We start from the raw sequence: 16,121 nt of genomic DNA on the forward strand, positions 1-16,121 counted from the left end.
ATATATATATATATATATATATATATATATATATACACAAGGTGACGTGGAGCGGTTGGGAGAGTGGCCGTGCCAGCAACCTGAGGGTTCCCGGTTCGATCCCCACCTTCTACCAACCTTGTCACGGCCATTGTGTCCTTGAGCAAGACACTTCACCCTTGCTCCTGATGGGTGGTGGTTAGGGCCTTAAATGGCAGCTCCCTCCATCAGCGTGTGAATGTGTGTGTGAATGGGTGAACGTGGACTAAAGTCAAACTACTTAGCCTCAGACTGTCAGGACACTACCATAGTCCACAGTCCACCAGCTGCAACATCAGAATGTAATCAGACTTAAGTCTTACTGGAAAACAAGAACAGTGTTAGTCTTTAAGAGCGTTTCTCGCAACACTGCTGATAGTTTTGGTTTCAGTCGTACTGTAACTGTACAGTTTTTGGTCTTGGATTGATATGTAGTCTTCACTTCTTTCTAATCCTAGTCACTGATGGCTCACGTGGACTATAACCTACTTCTCTCTCTCTCTCTTTTCCACGACTCCCAGCAGCGTCTTGCTGACAGGATTAGGTCTGACATGTTACAGGAAGTGGCGCTCTGCGGCAGACAAATATTCCTGGCGGCGGCACCTCTTCAGGCACCTGGTGCAAGTTCCTGCAATATGACTGGAATTAATCGGCGCATAGAGAGGAGCATTTAGGGTGTTATCGTTAGGGATGTCACACAGGACCATGCTTGATTAGTGATAAGGAACTAGCCCACTTTGTCAAGCGGGGACAGGTGAGCGTTGATTCACGCCAAGGAGGCGGTGTTGGACCCCGCCAGTGGTGTACGATGAAGGACTCGCCACATATCACATCGGCTCAGCCTGACTCCTGGAAACGGTGATCGAAGCAGAGAACGAATTCATGTTACACAAAGCGGAGAAGAAGCCTTGGGGTCGGTAATAACAGACAAAGTCGCTGCTTGGATCGCATTTCCTGTACGCACCGCTTGAACATGCCGAGGGGGGCTCCGTATCGCCGCTTCCCAAGTGGACTTGTCAGAACCTGTCCCGGCCCCTGCTCTACGTGCTCAGACTCCGCGGCGATGCAGACAGGACTCACGCTTCGCCTGCCATTCATCACTTTTTTGTGTGAAGTCGAGGCGCGGTGAATCAAAGACGTGGAAAAAAAGTTCAGAGCGCCTTTGAGAAAAAAAAATCTACGTTGTCACTGGCAGGTTTTTTTTTTTTTCTAATTTGATTTGTGGTGGAGTCTCAAATTGTAGCATTTATCAGATTCACATGAAAGGATCCCAATGGCTCCTTTTCTGACTCCGTCTCCCAGACTCGCACTGACAACCTCTACTTACGGGTGTATGGTTTTGGGAAGGACGACAGCTTGGAGGTGTGAGCACAATGCTGCATGGCATCAAACTCAGAACATCAGTCACTTGTCTCATGTGTTCACAACAGACCACTGGACCCGCTCCTGAGGGTCTGACCTCCAGTCATGGGCAAGCTACTTGGAACATGTAGCAAGCTAAACTACAAGTTACTCTCCATTAAATGGAGGTTACTCTCCATTAAATGTAGGTTACTCTCCATTAAATGTAGGTTACTCTCCATTAAATGTAATTAAACTACAAGTTACTCTCCATTAAATGTAGGTTACTCTCCATTAAATGTAGGTTACTCTCCATTAAATGTAGGTTACTCTCCATTAAATGTAATTAAACTACAAGTTACTCTCCATTAAATGTAGGTTACTGTCCATTAAATGTAACTAAACTACAAGTTACTCTCCATTAAATGTAGGTTACTGTCCATTAAATGTAACTAAACTACAAGTTACTCTCCATGAAATGTAGCTAAACTACAAGTTACTGTCCATTAAATGTAGCTAAACTACAAGTTACTCTCCATTAAATGTAGGTTACTGTCCATTAAATGTAACGAAACTACAAGTTACTCCCCATTAAATGTAGGTTAATGTCCATTAAATGTAACTAAACTACAAGTTACTCTCCATTAAATGTAGCTAAACTACAAGTTACTGTCCATTAAATGTAGCTAAACTAAATAAATAAATGATAAATGGGTTGTACTTGTATAGCGCTTTTCTACCTTCAAGGTACTCAAAGCGCTTTGACACTACTTCCACATTTACCCATTCACACATACATTCACACACTGATGGAGGGAGCTGCCATGCAAGGCGCCAACCAGCACCCATCAGGAGCAAGGGTGAAGTGTCTTGCTCAGGACACAACGGACGTGACAAGGTTGGTACTTGGTGGGAATTGAACCAGGGACGCTCGGGTTGCGCACGGCCACTCTCCCCACTGCGCCACGCCGTCCCTACAAGGCAAACTACAAGTTACTCTCCATGTAATGTAACTAAGCTACAAGTTACTCTCTATTAAATGTAGCTAAGCTACAAGTTACTCTCCATGAAATGTAGCTAAAACACAATTTACTCTCCAAGTATTGTAGCTAAAACACAAGTTATGCTCCATTAAATGTAACTAAAATACAAGTTACTTTCCAATAAAAGTAAATTAGGTACACGTTACTCTCCGACAAATGTAGCTAAGCTACAAGTTACTCCTCATTAAATATAACTAAGCTAAGCTACACGTTATTCTCCATTCTATATGTATATATATATATATATATATATATATATTTATATATATATATATATATATATATTTATTTATATATATATATATATATATATATATATATATATATATATATATATATATATATATATATATATATATATATATATAGTGTGTGTGAATGTAAGGGGAAAAGGTTGTCTATCTGTCTGTGTTGGCCCTGCGATGAGGTGACGACTTGTCCATTTATACATATATACATACACACATATATATACATACATATATATACACACATACAGTAATATGCATATATATATATATATATATATATATATATATATATATATACAGTATATATATATGTATGTATGTATAAAAACACACACATATATATATATATATATATATATATATATATATATATATATATACATACATATATCCATCCATCCATCCATTTTCTACCGCTTATTCCCTTTCGGGGTTGCGGGGGGCGCTGGCGCCTATCTCAGCTACAATCGGGCGGAAGGCAGGGTACACTCTGGACAAGTCGCCACCTCATCGCAGGGCCAACATATATATATATATATATATATCCATCCATCCATCCATTTTCTACCGCTTATTCCCTTTCGGGGTCGCGGGGGGCGCTGGCGCCTATCTCAGCTACAATCGGGCGGAAGGCGGGGTACACCCTGGACAAGTCGCCACCTCATCGCAGGGCCAACACAGATAGACAGACAACATTCACACTCACATTCACACACTAGGGCCAATTTAGTGTTGCCAATCAACCTATCCCCAGGTGCATGTCTTTGGAAGTGGGAGGAAGCCGGAGTATATATATATATATATATATATATATATATATATATATGATATATAATATTTGGTAATGTTCGTGTGGCAAACGTACAATTTGAATGGTATGTGCATTTATAAAAAGAAAGAATGACAATCATTAAAAATATTTTCATCCATTTCAATTATTGTCCCAAAAAGTCACCTTGAGGCGAAAAAAAATATTTTATTCAATGACTCGATGAATGGATATATTAGTAGATTACTGATATAATTGATATCTGCAGTCTTATTTATTACTTTCATTATTGGTCTTAATTGCAGTCTCACTTATGACTTTTCTATCAGGAAGTGATGACATTTCATATCCTCGTTAAAACCAGAACTTTCAGTTAGTTTTTTGCCAGTTAGACGTTCTATCATTTCTGGTGTACAACACACAAATGTCCACTGCAGAGGACGCTGGATATAAAAAGGGAGCAACCACCCAACTGTTGCCTCCATAATGTCTGTTATTGCTGGCAGATAATAGACTGTGGTTATGGTCTACACCACGAGGCTCCGCCCCCAAAGTGTGTGTGTCCCACACCACACAAGCTAAAATTACACCTGGGTTTGTTTGAACAGCCAAATATCTCTATGTGCTCCTTTCTACAACAGCTCATTTTCTCCTAAATATACCCGAGAACATCACCACTTCATCTTGAGTGAGTCCAGCTGAACGCTGTCCAACCACTTGGACTTTGGGACAAGGAGCACGGAACACTGAAGACTGGATATTAGCTAGCAACACCCTTTAATATATTATATTATTATGATATTAGTTCCTATATTATTACATATCATGATATTAGCCAGAAACATGTTTTTTTTCCTCAGGTTATTATACATTATTATATTAGCTAGCAGCATGGTTTACTATATTATTATTATATTAGTTCTTATATTATTGAAAATTATGATATTAACTAGCAACATGGTTTACTATATTATTATTATTATATTAGTTCCTATGTTATTATACATTATAATATTGGCTAGCAACATGGTTTACTATACTATTATTAATATTATTATTATTTTTATTATTATATGAGTTCCTAAATAATTATATATTATGATATTAGCTACAGTAGGAACATTGTTTACAATATCATTATTATTATTATATTATTTCCTATGTTATTATACATTATAATATTAGCTAGCAACATGGTTTACTATATTATTATTATTATTATTATATTAGTTTCTATATTGCTATATATTATAATATTAGCTAGCAATATGGTTTTCTATACTATTATTATTATTATTATTATTATTATATGCGTTCCTAAATAATTATATATTATGATATTAGCTACAGTAGTAACATTGTTTACAATATCATATTCATTATTATAATATTTCCTATATTATTATATTATTGTTACAATCAACATAATATTATATATTATGATATTAGCTAACAACAAACTTTCCTATATTATTATATAGTTATTATTATATTAGTTACCTTATTATTATATGTTATAATATTAGCTAGCAACATGGTTTCCTATATTATTATGTTATTATTATTATTATTATTATATTATTATTTTCTTTATTATTATATAAGCTAGCAACATGGTTTCCTATATTATTCTGTTATTATTATTATTATTATATTATTATTTTCTATATTATTATATAAGCTAGCCACATGGTTTCCTACATTATTATTTTATTATTATTATCATATTATCATATATTATGATATTAGCTAACAACAGTTTCCTGTATTATCATATCATTATTATCATATTATTGCCCATATCAATATATATTATGATATTTGCTAGCCACATGGTTTCCAATATTATTATTATATTATCATCATTATTATTATTATTATTATTATTATATTAGGTCCTATATTATTATATATTATGATATTAGCTACAGTAGCAACATGGTTTCCTATATTATTATTATTATTATAATATTATTATTTCCTATATTATTATATTAGCTGGCAACATGGTTTTCTGTATTATTATATTATTATTATTATTATATTATGATATTAGCTAGAAACATAGTTCCATATACTACGATATTATTATTATGATCAGATTTTTTTCCTATATTAATATATATTATGATATTAGCAAGCAACATGGTTTCCTATACTATTATATTTTTATTATCATATTGTATTATTATATTATTATTATATAAGTTCCCATATTGATATATATTATGATATTATCTAGCAACATGGTTTCCTATATTATGATATTATTATTAATATATGATTATATATCATGATATTCGCTAGCAACATGTTTTCCAATATTATTATTATATTATCATCATTATTATTATTATTATATTAGGTCCTATATTATTATATATTATGATATTAGCTACAGTAGCAACATGGTTTCCTATATTATTATTATTATTATATTATTTCCTATATTATTATATTAGCTGACAACATGGTTTTCTATATTATTATATTATTATTATTATTATATTATGATTTTAGCTAGAAACATAGTTTCATATATTATGATATTATTATTATGATCAGATTTTTTTCCTATATTAATATATATTATGATATTAGAGAGCAACATGGTTTCCTATACTATTATATTTTTATTATCATATTATATTATATTATTATTATATAAGTTCGCATATTAATATATATTATGATATTATCTAGCAACATGGTTTCCTATATAATGATATTATTATATATTATGATGTTAGCCAGCATCATGGTTTCCTGTTCTTGCCAGAGAGCACAAGTAGAGATGTTTATCATGGGCTTGTTGCACCTCTCACTCAAAAAGGTAAGTCCGGTCTGATTGACGTTGGGTCTGATGGAGAGTCCAAGGTCACATGACAACACTCAGACGTCCACCCAGCACCTTGTGGACACGCACCAACTGGGTTGAGGAGAACCTTCACTAAATAACCGTCCCTGTCCCCCCACGTGGAGAACAAGACATTCCAAACAACGGACCGCCTCCGTCTCCAGCCTGCATCCTCAGCGTCTGTCATCAGACGTCTACATTGTTTGGCAACAATTGGCACTAATTTGCCATCTGCTTGGGGGAGCAGGAAGGGAAGCATTGTGCCGCGGTCAATGGCGCGTCCACTTAGGGAGTCGTGGCTGGACGCTGTGGAGACAAACCAGGAGACGCTCTCTCACTTCTGCTCGGCTTCACTTTGACAGCATCAATGCAAAACCCAGCATTTACACTCGCTCTTCCCAGCGGACTAATTGGGATTTAAATGTGTCAGACGAGTAAATCACACATGCAACAAGAAGAAGGAGAAGAAGAAGAAGAAGAAGGAGAAGAAGAAGAAGGCATGTCAGTCAATTAGAAGGTTCTTGTTTGCACTTCATGACCACACAACTTTATCTTTTCATCTGAAAGAAGCATTTTTCTGCCAAAGAATGAGGTCTCCATCCTGCTGGGATCCGGCGTCCTCTGCAGTGGACATTTGTGCTCCTGGTTTTATTTGTCAGTGACAATCCTTGCCTTTTCTGTACGTCCACTACAGAAGACAAATTCATGAGACAATTAGCAACAGTCCATCTGAAAGGTCGACTCAAGTGTGAAATAGGATTAATTGCTGGTGATGTGCGGATCGATACTGAAACATCGATACCGCTGGCGCCTGATCGTCATGCTCTAATATCCATTCTCCAATCATAAAAATGACGCTTTTGAAAATTTAGTTATTTGAGATCATGTGTGTCATTAACAGCCAGACCAGACCACTTTTAAGTTAGAACACCTTTCTTTGTTTACAATGTAGATTTTCTGCAGTATTTACCTTTACTTACTGTATATGCTGACCTTTTTTGCTGCAGATGACACACACACACACACACACACACACACACACATATATATATATATGTATATATATATATATATACACACACATATGTCTATGTATAGTTTGTATATATATATATACATACATACACACACACATATATATATATATAAATATATATATATATATATAAATACACATACATACATATATATACACACACACAGACATATATATATATATATATATATATGCACACATACATACATACATACATATGCATACACACGTCCATAAATAAATGTGTATGTATACGTACATATATATATATATATATATACACAAATATATGTGGTATATATATATTTGTGTGTATGTATACGTACATATATATGTATATATACATATATATGTGTGATATATATATGTATACATATATGTGTGTATATATATACATACATATGTGTATATATATATATATATATATATATATATATATATATGTATATATATATATGCACACATATATATGTATATATACATATATATGTATATATACATATATATGTGTGATATATATATGTATACATATATGTGTGTATATATATACATACATATGTGTATATATATATATATATATATATATATATATATATGTATATATATATGCACACATATATATGTATATATACATATGTATGTATGTATATACATATACATACACATATATGTATATATATGTATACATAAATATATACATAAATATGTGTATACTGTATATATTAGTATTTTATTTCACTATTGAAATAAAAACAGAGTACCATCTTTTAAATTGCTTTTCATGACGTAATTTTAAAATTTTCCAGGGTGTACTCTGCCTTCCGCCAAAATGCAGCTGAGATAGGCTCCAGCAACCCCCCCCCCTGCACTCCCAAGAGGGACAAGCGGTAGAAAATGGATGGATGGATGGATGGATGGATGGATGTTAGATGCATCATAAAAGGAGTAGAGATGGAAATTAGTGTTGTGCTACATCTGCCACAGCCATCTTTTTAATGTAACACCACATTAAAATTTAAGTTTAAAATGCACGTTTTAAACTTAAATTTGATCTGATCACACCAATTATATTACTACATACTGTATGGCAAAACCATTTTTGCTGAGATAAAAACAAATAGTTAAATATCTGCTTTTCACCTTTATTTATGATTTTAAAGCAAGTTATACATAAAAACAATTGAATAATCACGTTCAATCACAGGTTATTACTCACATGCATAATGTCAATTAATAAAAAAAAAAAATGTCCCTCTGAAAGCAGCGACTGGCCCTCAATGGAAATGAGTCTGCGAGTGAAGGATTATGGGTAATGTAGTCTCTATACTTGGTGTTCATTTAGCAGTATGTTGATGGTTTGGTTGTGTAGTTCATTAAATACGAGCACGAGCCAAATAAATATTCCCTTTCCTTCAATTTAGTCAATGGATTTGTGTCAAATACAGCTTGGTTTCCATGGAGACGTACGCGGCGGCGACGTCATCATGCTGACCGACGAACAAAAGCTTCGCCGCCTCATTTTTGTCTTCCTGCATAAGCCTCCCCGCCCCCCGTGCACCTCTCCGTCTTGTATGGACGCCCACCCTCGCACCTCCACCTCTTCAGCACCATCCATCTCGCAGCTGCGGCCGGGGAGGACTTTGTGTCTGCAAATCAATGGATGGCCTTACTAACCTCCCAACATCAGGGATGGAAAGTGTGTGTGTGTGTGTGTTTGTGTGTGTGTGTGTGTGTGTGTGTGTGTGGGACGAGGACCCTGGGGTGCCGACTGGTCCGTCTAATGCATAATTGAGGAGCACATCTCAGCCATCGTTGCTGAAATCGTCCTCCAAAATGTCGCAGACTCCATCCAGCAAACTACATTAAACAACATTATTTTTGGGGGCAATAAAATAAGGATTGAAATCATAAATCAGACTAATGATCGATTAATCCACGCCACATTCGACCATTTGTAATCTCCCATGAATCAATAATACTGTTGAAAAGTCAAATTTGGCTATAAAAGCAGCTTCCATGAGAAGCTCAGTCCTTCACAAACAAGGACGGGACAAAGGTCACCACTTTGTCAACAAACTCCCGAGCAAATTGTTGAACAACATTTCCCAAGCAAGGAATTTAGGGATTTCACCATCTCTACTCCGTAATATCATCAAAAGCTTCAGGGAATCTGGAGAAATCACCGGTCGTAAGCAGTGATATTATACATCTTGGATCCCCTGCATCAAAAAGCCACATCGGTGTGTAAATGATATCACCACATGGGCTCAGGAACACTTCATAAAACCACTGTCGGAAACTACAGTTGGTTGCTACATCTGTAAGTGCAAGTTAAAACTCTACTATGCAAAGCCAAAGCCATTTATCAACAACACCCAGGAACGCTGCCGGCTTCGCTGGGCCCGTGCTCATCTAAGGTGGACTGATTTAAAGTGGAAAAAGGTTCTGTGGTCTGACAAGTCCACATTTTAAGGCAATTTTGATAGTAGTTTAATATAGCTAGTATAGACCGTAAGGCTCTGGAACACATCATAATAAATAATCCCCTCAAATCCCCCCAAAATGGATTAACTCGCTGGAATAAAAAGGACAGTAATACATACATCCATAAACGTGGACGCATGTGAAAAAGTGCAATATATTTATCTGTACAGTAATATATATATATATATATATATATATATATATGTATATTTATATATTATTTATATATATTTATTTAATTATATATGCACCTTATTGTTTTTTTTTTTTATCCTGCACTACCATGAGTTTATGTAACGAAATTCTGTTGTTATCTGTGCTGTAAAGTTCAATTTTTAATGACAATAAAAAGGAACTCTCTAAGTCTAAGTCTGTAGACACTTACATCATGTGTTGTCTTCATTATAACACTTTTATAAGTCTTTTAAAGTAATTTTGATAGTAGGCTAATATAGACACTTACATCATGTGTTGTCTTCATTATAACACTTATATAAGACTTTTAAAGTAATTTTGATAGTAGGCTAATATAGCTAATATAGACACTTACATCATGTGTTATCTTCATCATAACACTTATATAAGACTTTTTAAATCATTTTGATAGTAGGCTAATAGCTAATATAGACACTTACATCATGCGATGTCTCCATTATAACACTTATATAAGACTTTTAAAGATATTTTGATAGTAGGCTAATATAGACACTTACATCATGTGTTGTCTTCATTATAACACTTATATAAGACTTTTAAAGTCATTTTGATAGTAGGCTAATAAAACTAATAGCGACACTTACATCGTGTGTTGTCATCATTATAACACTTATATAAGACTTCTTAAGTCATTTTGATAGTAGGCTAATATAGACACTTACATCATGTGTTGTCCTCATTATAACACTTATATAAGTCTTTTAAATATATTTTGATAGTAGGCAAATATAGCTATTATAGACACTTAAATAATGTGCTGTTTTCATTATAACACTTATATAAGACTTTTAAACTCCTTTTGATAGTAGGCTAATATAGACACTTACATCATGTGTTGTCTTCATTATAACACTTATATAAGACTTTTTAAGTCATTTTGATAGTAGGCTAATACAACTAATAGTGACACTTACATTGTCTGTTGTCATCATTATAACACTTATATAAGACTTTTAAATTCATTTTGATAGTAGGCTAATATAGACACTTACATCATGTGTTGTCTTCATTATAACACTTATATAAGACTTTTAAACTCCTTTTGATAGTAGGCTAATATAGACACTTACATCATGTGTTGTCTTCATTATAACACTTATATAAGACTTTTTAAGTCATTTTGATAGTAGTCTAATACAACTAATAGTGACACTTACATTGTCTGTTGTCATCATTATAACACTTATATAAGACTTTTAAAGTCATTTTGATAGTAGGCTAATATAGACACTTACATCATGTGTTGTCTTCATTATAACACTTATATAAGACTTTTAAACTATTTTTGATAGTAGGCTAATATAGCAATTATAGACACTTACATCATGTGTTGTCTTCATTATAACACTTATATAAGACTTTTAAAGTAATTTTGATAGTAGTCTAATATAACTAATAGCGACACTTACATCGTGTGTTGTCATCATTATAACACTTACATAAGTCTTTTAAAGTTATTTTGATAGTAGGCTAATATAGCAATTATAGATATTTGAATAATGTGTTGTCTTCATTATAACACTTATATAAGACTTTTAAAGTCATTTTGATAGTAGGCTAATATAGACACTTGCATCATGTGTTGTCTTCATTATAACACTTATATAAGACTTCTTAAGTCATTTTGATAGTAGGCTAATATAGACACTTTCATCATGTGTTGTCCTCATTATAACACTTATATAAGTCTTTTAAATATATTTTGATAGTAGGCTAATATAGCTATCATAGACACTTAAATAATGTGCTGTTTTCATTATAACACTTATATAAGACTTTTAAAGTAATTTTGATAGTAGGCTAATATAGACACTTACATCATGTGTTATCTTCATTATAACACATATAAGACTTTTAAAGTAATTTTGATAGTAGGCTAATATAACTAATATTGACACTTACATCATGTGTTATCTTCATTTTAACACTTATATAAGACTTTTAAATCATTTTGATAGTAGGCTAATACAGCTAATATAGACACTTACATCATGTGATGTCTCCATTAGAACACTTATATACGTCTTTTAAAGATATTTTGATAGTAGGCTAATATAGCAATTATAAATATTCAAATAATGTGTTGTCTTCATTATAACACTTATATAAGACTTTTAAAGTCATTTTGATAGTAGTCTAATACAACTAATAGCGACACTTACATCGTGTGTTGTCTTCATTATAACACTTATATAAGACTTTTAAAGTCATTTTGATAGTAGTCTAATACAACTAATAGCGACACTTACATCGTGTGTTGTCATCATTATAACACTTATATAAGACTTTTAAAGTCATTTTGATAGTAGTCTAATACAACTAACAGTGACACTTACATTGTCTGTTGTCATCATTATAACACTTATATACGACTTTTTAAAGTCATTTTGATAGTAGGCTAATATAACTAATAGCGACACTTACATCATGTGTTGTCCTCTATATAACACTTATATAAGTCTTTTAAATATATTTTGATAGTAGGCTAATATAGCTATCATACACACTTAAATAATGTTCTATTTTCATTATAACACTTATATAAGACTTTCAAACTCCTTTTGATAGTAGGCTAATATAGACACTTACATCATGTGTTGTCTTCATTATAACACTTATAAAATACTTTTTAAGTCATTTTGATAGTAGGCTAATACAACTAATAGTGACACTTACATCGTCTGTTGTCATCATTATAACACTTATATACGACTTTTTAAAGTCATTTTGATAGTAGGCTAATATAGACACTTACATCGTGTGTTGTCCTCATTATAACACTTATATACGTATTTTGAAGTTATTTTGATAGTAGGCTAGTATAGCTATTATAGACACTTAAATAATGTGTTGTCTTCATTTTAACACTTATATAAGACTTTTAAAGTACTTTTGATAGTAGGCTAAAATAGCTATTATAGACACTTATGTAATGTGTTGTCTTCATGATAACACTTATATAAGACCTTTTAAAGTCATATTCATAGTAGGCTAATACAACTAATAGCGACACGTACATCGTGTGTTGTCATCATTATAACACTTATATAAAACTTGTAAAGTCATTTTGATAGTAGGCTAATATAATTAATTGTTATTAATTGGTATTGGTGTCAATTTCAATGAGAGAAGTGGATTTGGGATTCAAGTATTTTGAGTTGAAAGCTCCGTCTGGTGAGTTGAGGTACTACGTCTAATAAGTAAGACCGTATTGGTGCGCTCTAAGCTAACATGTGACCACAGTCCTTGTTGTAGTTTCTTCTTTCGGCACCCATTTGGACTAAAATAGGTGGAACATCCCAGAAGGGGGCCAGGGTTTATTTGTACTGAAGTCCTGAGTCACAAGCCTCCACACCAGCAAGCGGCATCCGCTCACCACGACTATGGCAGTCTGCCCGGGCGGGATCAGTCTGTCGGGCCTCCAAGAATCCTAATTGTTAAATAAATAAACGGACAGGTTTAGAACATGACAGGGTGGACAAAAAGCCCGGGAAACCGCAGATGGTAATCATAGCGCCGTGCTCGGAGAGTATTTCCAGTCAGACAATGCTCCCAGTCAGCCGGGGAGCAGTTGAGTCCTCATCCTCCTCACTCAGGTGTCAAAGCCAATTATCTGCAGAGTCAAGTGAAGCAAGATGCATCTGGAGCAACTGCCATCTCGCCACCGCGTCTTCATATTTGTCTGAATGGAGTCACCGGAGCGTGAGAGCATCTCTTCTTCCTGTGCAGGCTGGTGCAAGTATCTCCGGTTTTCTTTTGTTACACACAAACACGCATGCACACACATACTGAGGACCTAATGTTACACACAAACACACATGTACACACATACTGAGGACCTAATGTTACACACCAACACGAATGCACACACATACTGAGGACCTAATGTTACACACCAACACACATGCACACACATACTGAGGACCTAATGTTACACACCAACACACATGCACACACATAGTGAGGACCTAATGTTACACACCAACACGCATGCTCAAACATACTGAGGACCTAATGTTACACACCAACACACATGCACACATATACTGAGGACCTAATGTTACACACCAACACACATGTACACACATTCTGAGGACCTAATGTTACACACCAACACACATGCACACACATACTGAGGACCTAATGTTACACACCAACACGAATGCACACACATACTGAGGACCTAATGTTACACACCAACACACATGCACACACATAGTGAGGACCTAATGTTACACACCAACACGCATGCTCAAACATACTGAGGACCTAATGTTACACACCAACACACATGTACACACATTCTGAGGTCCTAATGTTACACACCAACACACATGCACACACATAGTGAGGACCTAATGTTACACACCAACACACATGCACACACATACTGAGGACCTAATGTTACACACCAACACACATGTACACACATTCTGAGGTCCTAATGTTACACACCAACACACATGCACACACATACTGAGGACCTAATGTTACACACCAACACGAATGCACACACATACTGAGGACCTAATGTTACACACCAACACACATGCACACACATAGTGAGGACCTAATGTTACACACCAACACGCATGCTCAAACATACTGAGGACCTAATGTTACACACCAACACACATGCACACACATACTGAGGACCTAATGTTACACACCAACACACATGCACACACATACTGAGGACCTAATGTTACACACCAACACACATACTGAGGACCTAATGTTACACACCAACACACATGCACACACATACTGAGGACCTAATGTTACACACCAACACACATACACACACATACTGAGGACCTAATGTTACACACCAACACACATACTGAGGACCTAATGTTACACACCAACACACATACTGAGGACCTAATGTTACACACCAACACACATACTGAGGACCTAATGTTACACACCAACACACATACTGAGGACCTAATGTTACACACCAACACGCATGCACACACATACTGAGGACCTAATCTTACACACCAACACACATACACACACATACTGAGGACCTAATGTTACACACCAACACACATACTGAGGACCTAATGTTACACACCAACACACATACTGAGGACCTAATGTTACACACCAACACGCATGCACACACATACTGAGGACCTAATCTTACACACCAACACACATGCACACACATACTGAAGACCTAATGTTACACACCAACACATACTGAGGACCTAATGTTACACACCAACACATACTGAGGACCTAATGTTACACACCAACACATACTGAGGACCTAATGTTACACACCAACACACATACTGAGGACCTAATGTTACACACCAACACGCATGCACACACATACTGAGGACCTAATGTTACACACCAACACACATACTGAGGACCTAATGTTACACACCAACACGCATGCACACACATACTGAGGACCTTATGTTACACACCAACACACATACTGAGGACCTAATGTTACACACCAACACACATACTGAGGACCTAAAGTTACACACCAACACACATACTGAGGACCTAATGTTACACACCAACACACATACTGAGGACCTAATGTTACACACCAACACGCATGCACACACATACTGAGGACCTTATGTTACACACCAACACACATACTGAGGACCTAATGTTACACACCAACACACATACTGAGGACCTAAAGTTACACACCAACACACATACTGAGGACCTAATGTTACACACCAACACACATGCACACACATACTGAGGACCTAATGTTACACACCAACACGCATGCACACACATACTGAGGACCTAATGTTACACACCAACACACATGTACACACATTCTGAGGACCTAATGTTACACACCAACACACATGCACACACATACTGAGGACCTAATGTTACACACCAACACGAATGCACACACATACTGAGGACCTAATGTTACACACCAACACACATGCACACACATAGTGAGGACCTAATGTTACACACCAACACGCATGCTCAAACATACTGAGGACCTAATGTTACACACCAACACACATGTACACACATTCTGAGGTCCTAATGTTACACACCAACACACATGCACACACATAGTGAGGACCTAATGTTACAC

Source organism: Nerophis ophidion, linkage group LG15 (assembly GCF_033978795.1).
Source record: "Nerophis ophidion isolate RoL-2023_Sa linkage group LG15, RoL_Noph_v1.0, whole genome shotgun sequence".
In the NCBI taxonomy this organism is placed as follows: domain Eukaryota; kingdom Metazoa; phylum Chordata; class Actinopteri; order Syngnathiformes; family Syngnathidae; genus Nerophis; species Nerophis ophidion.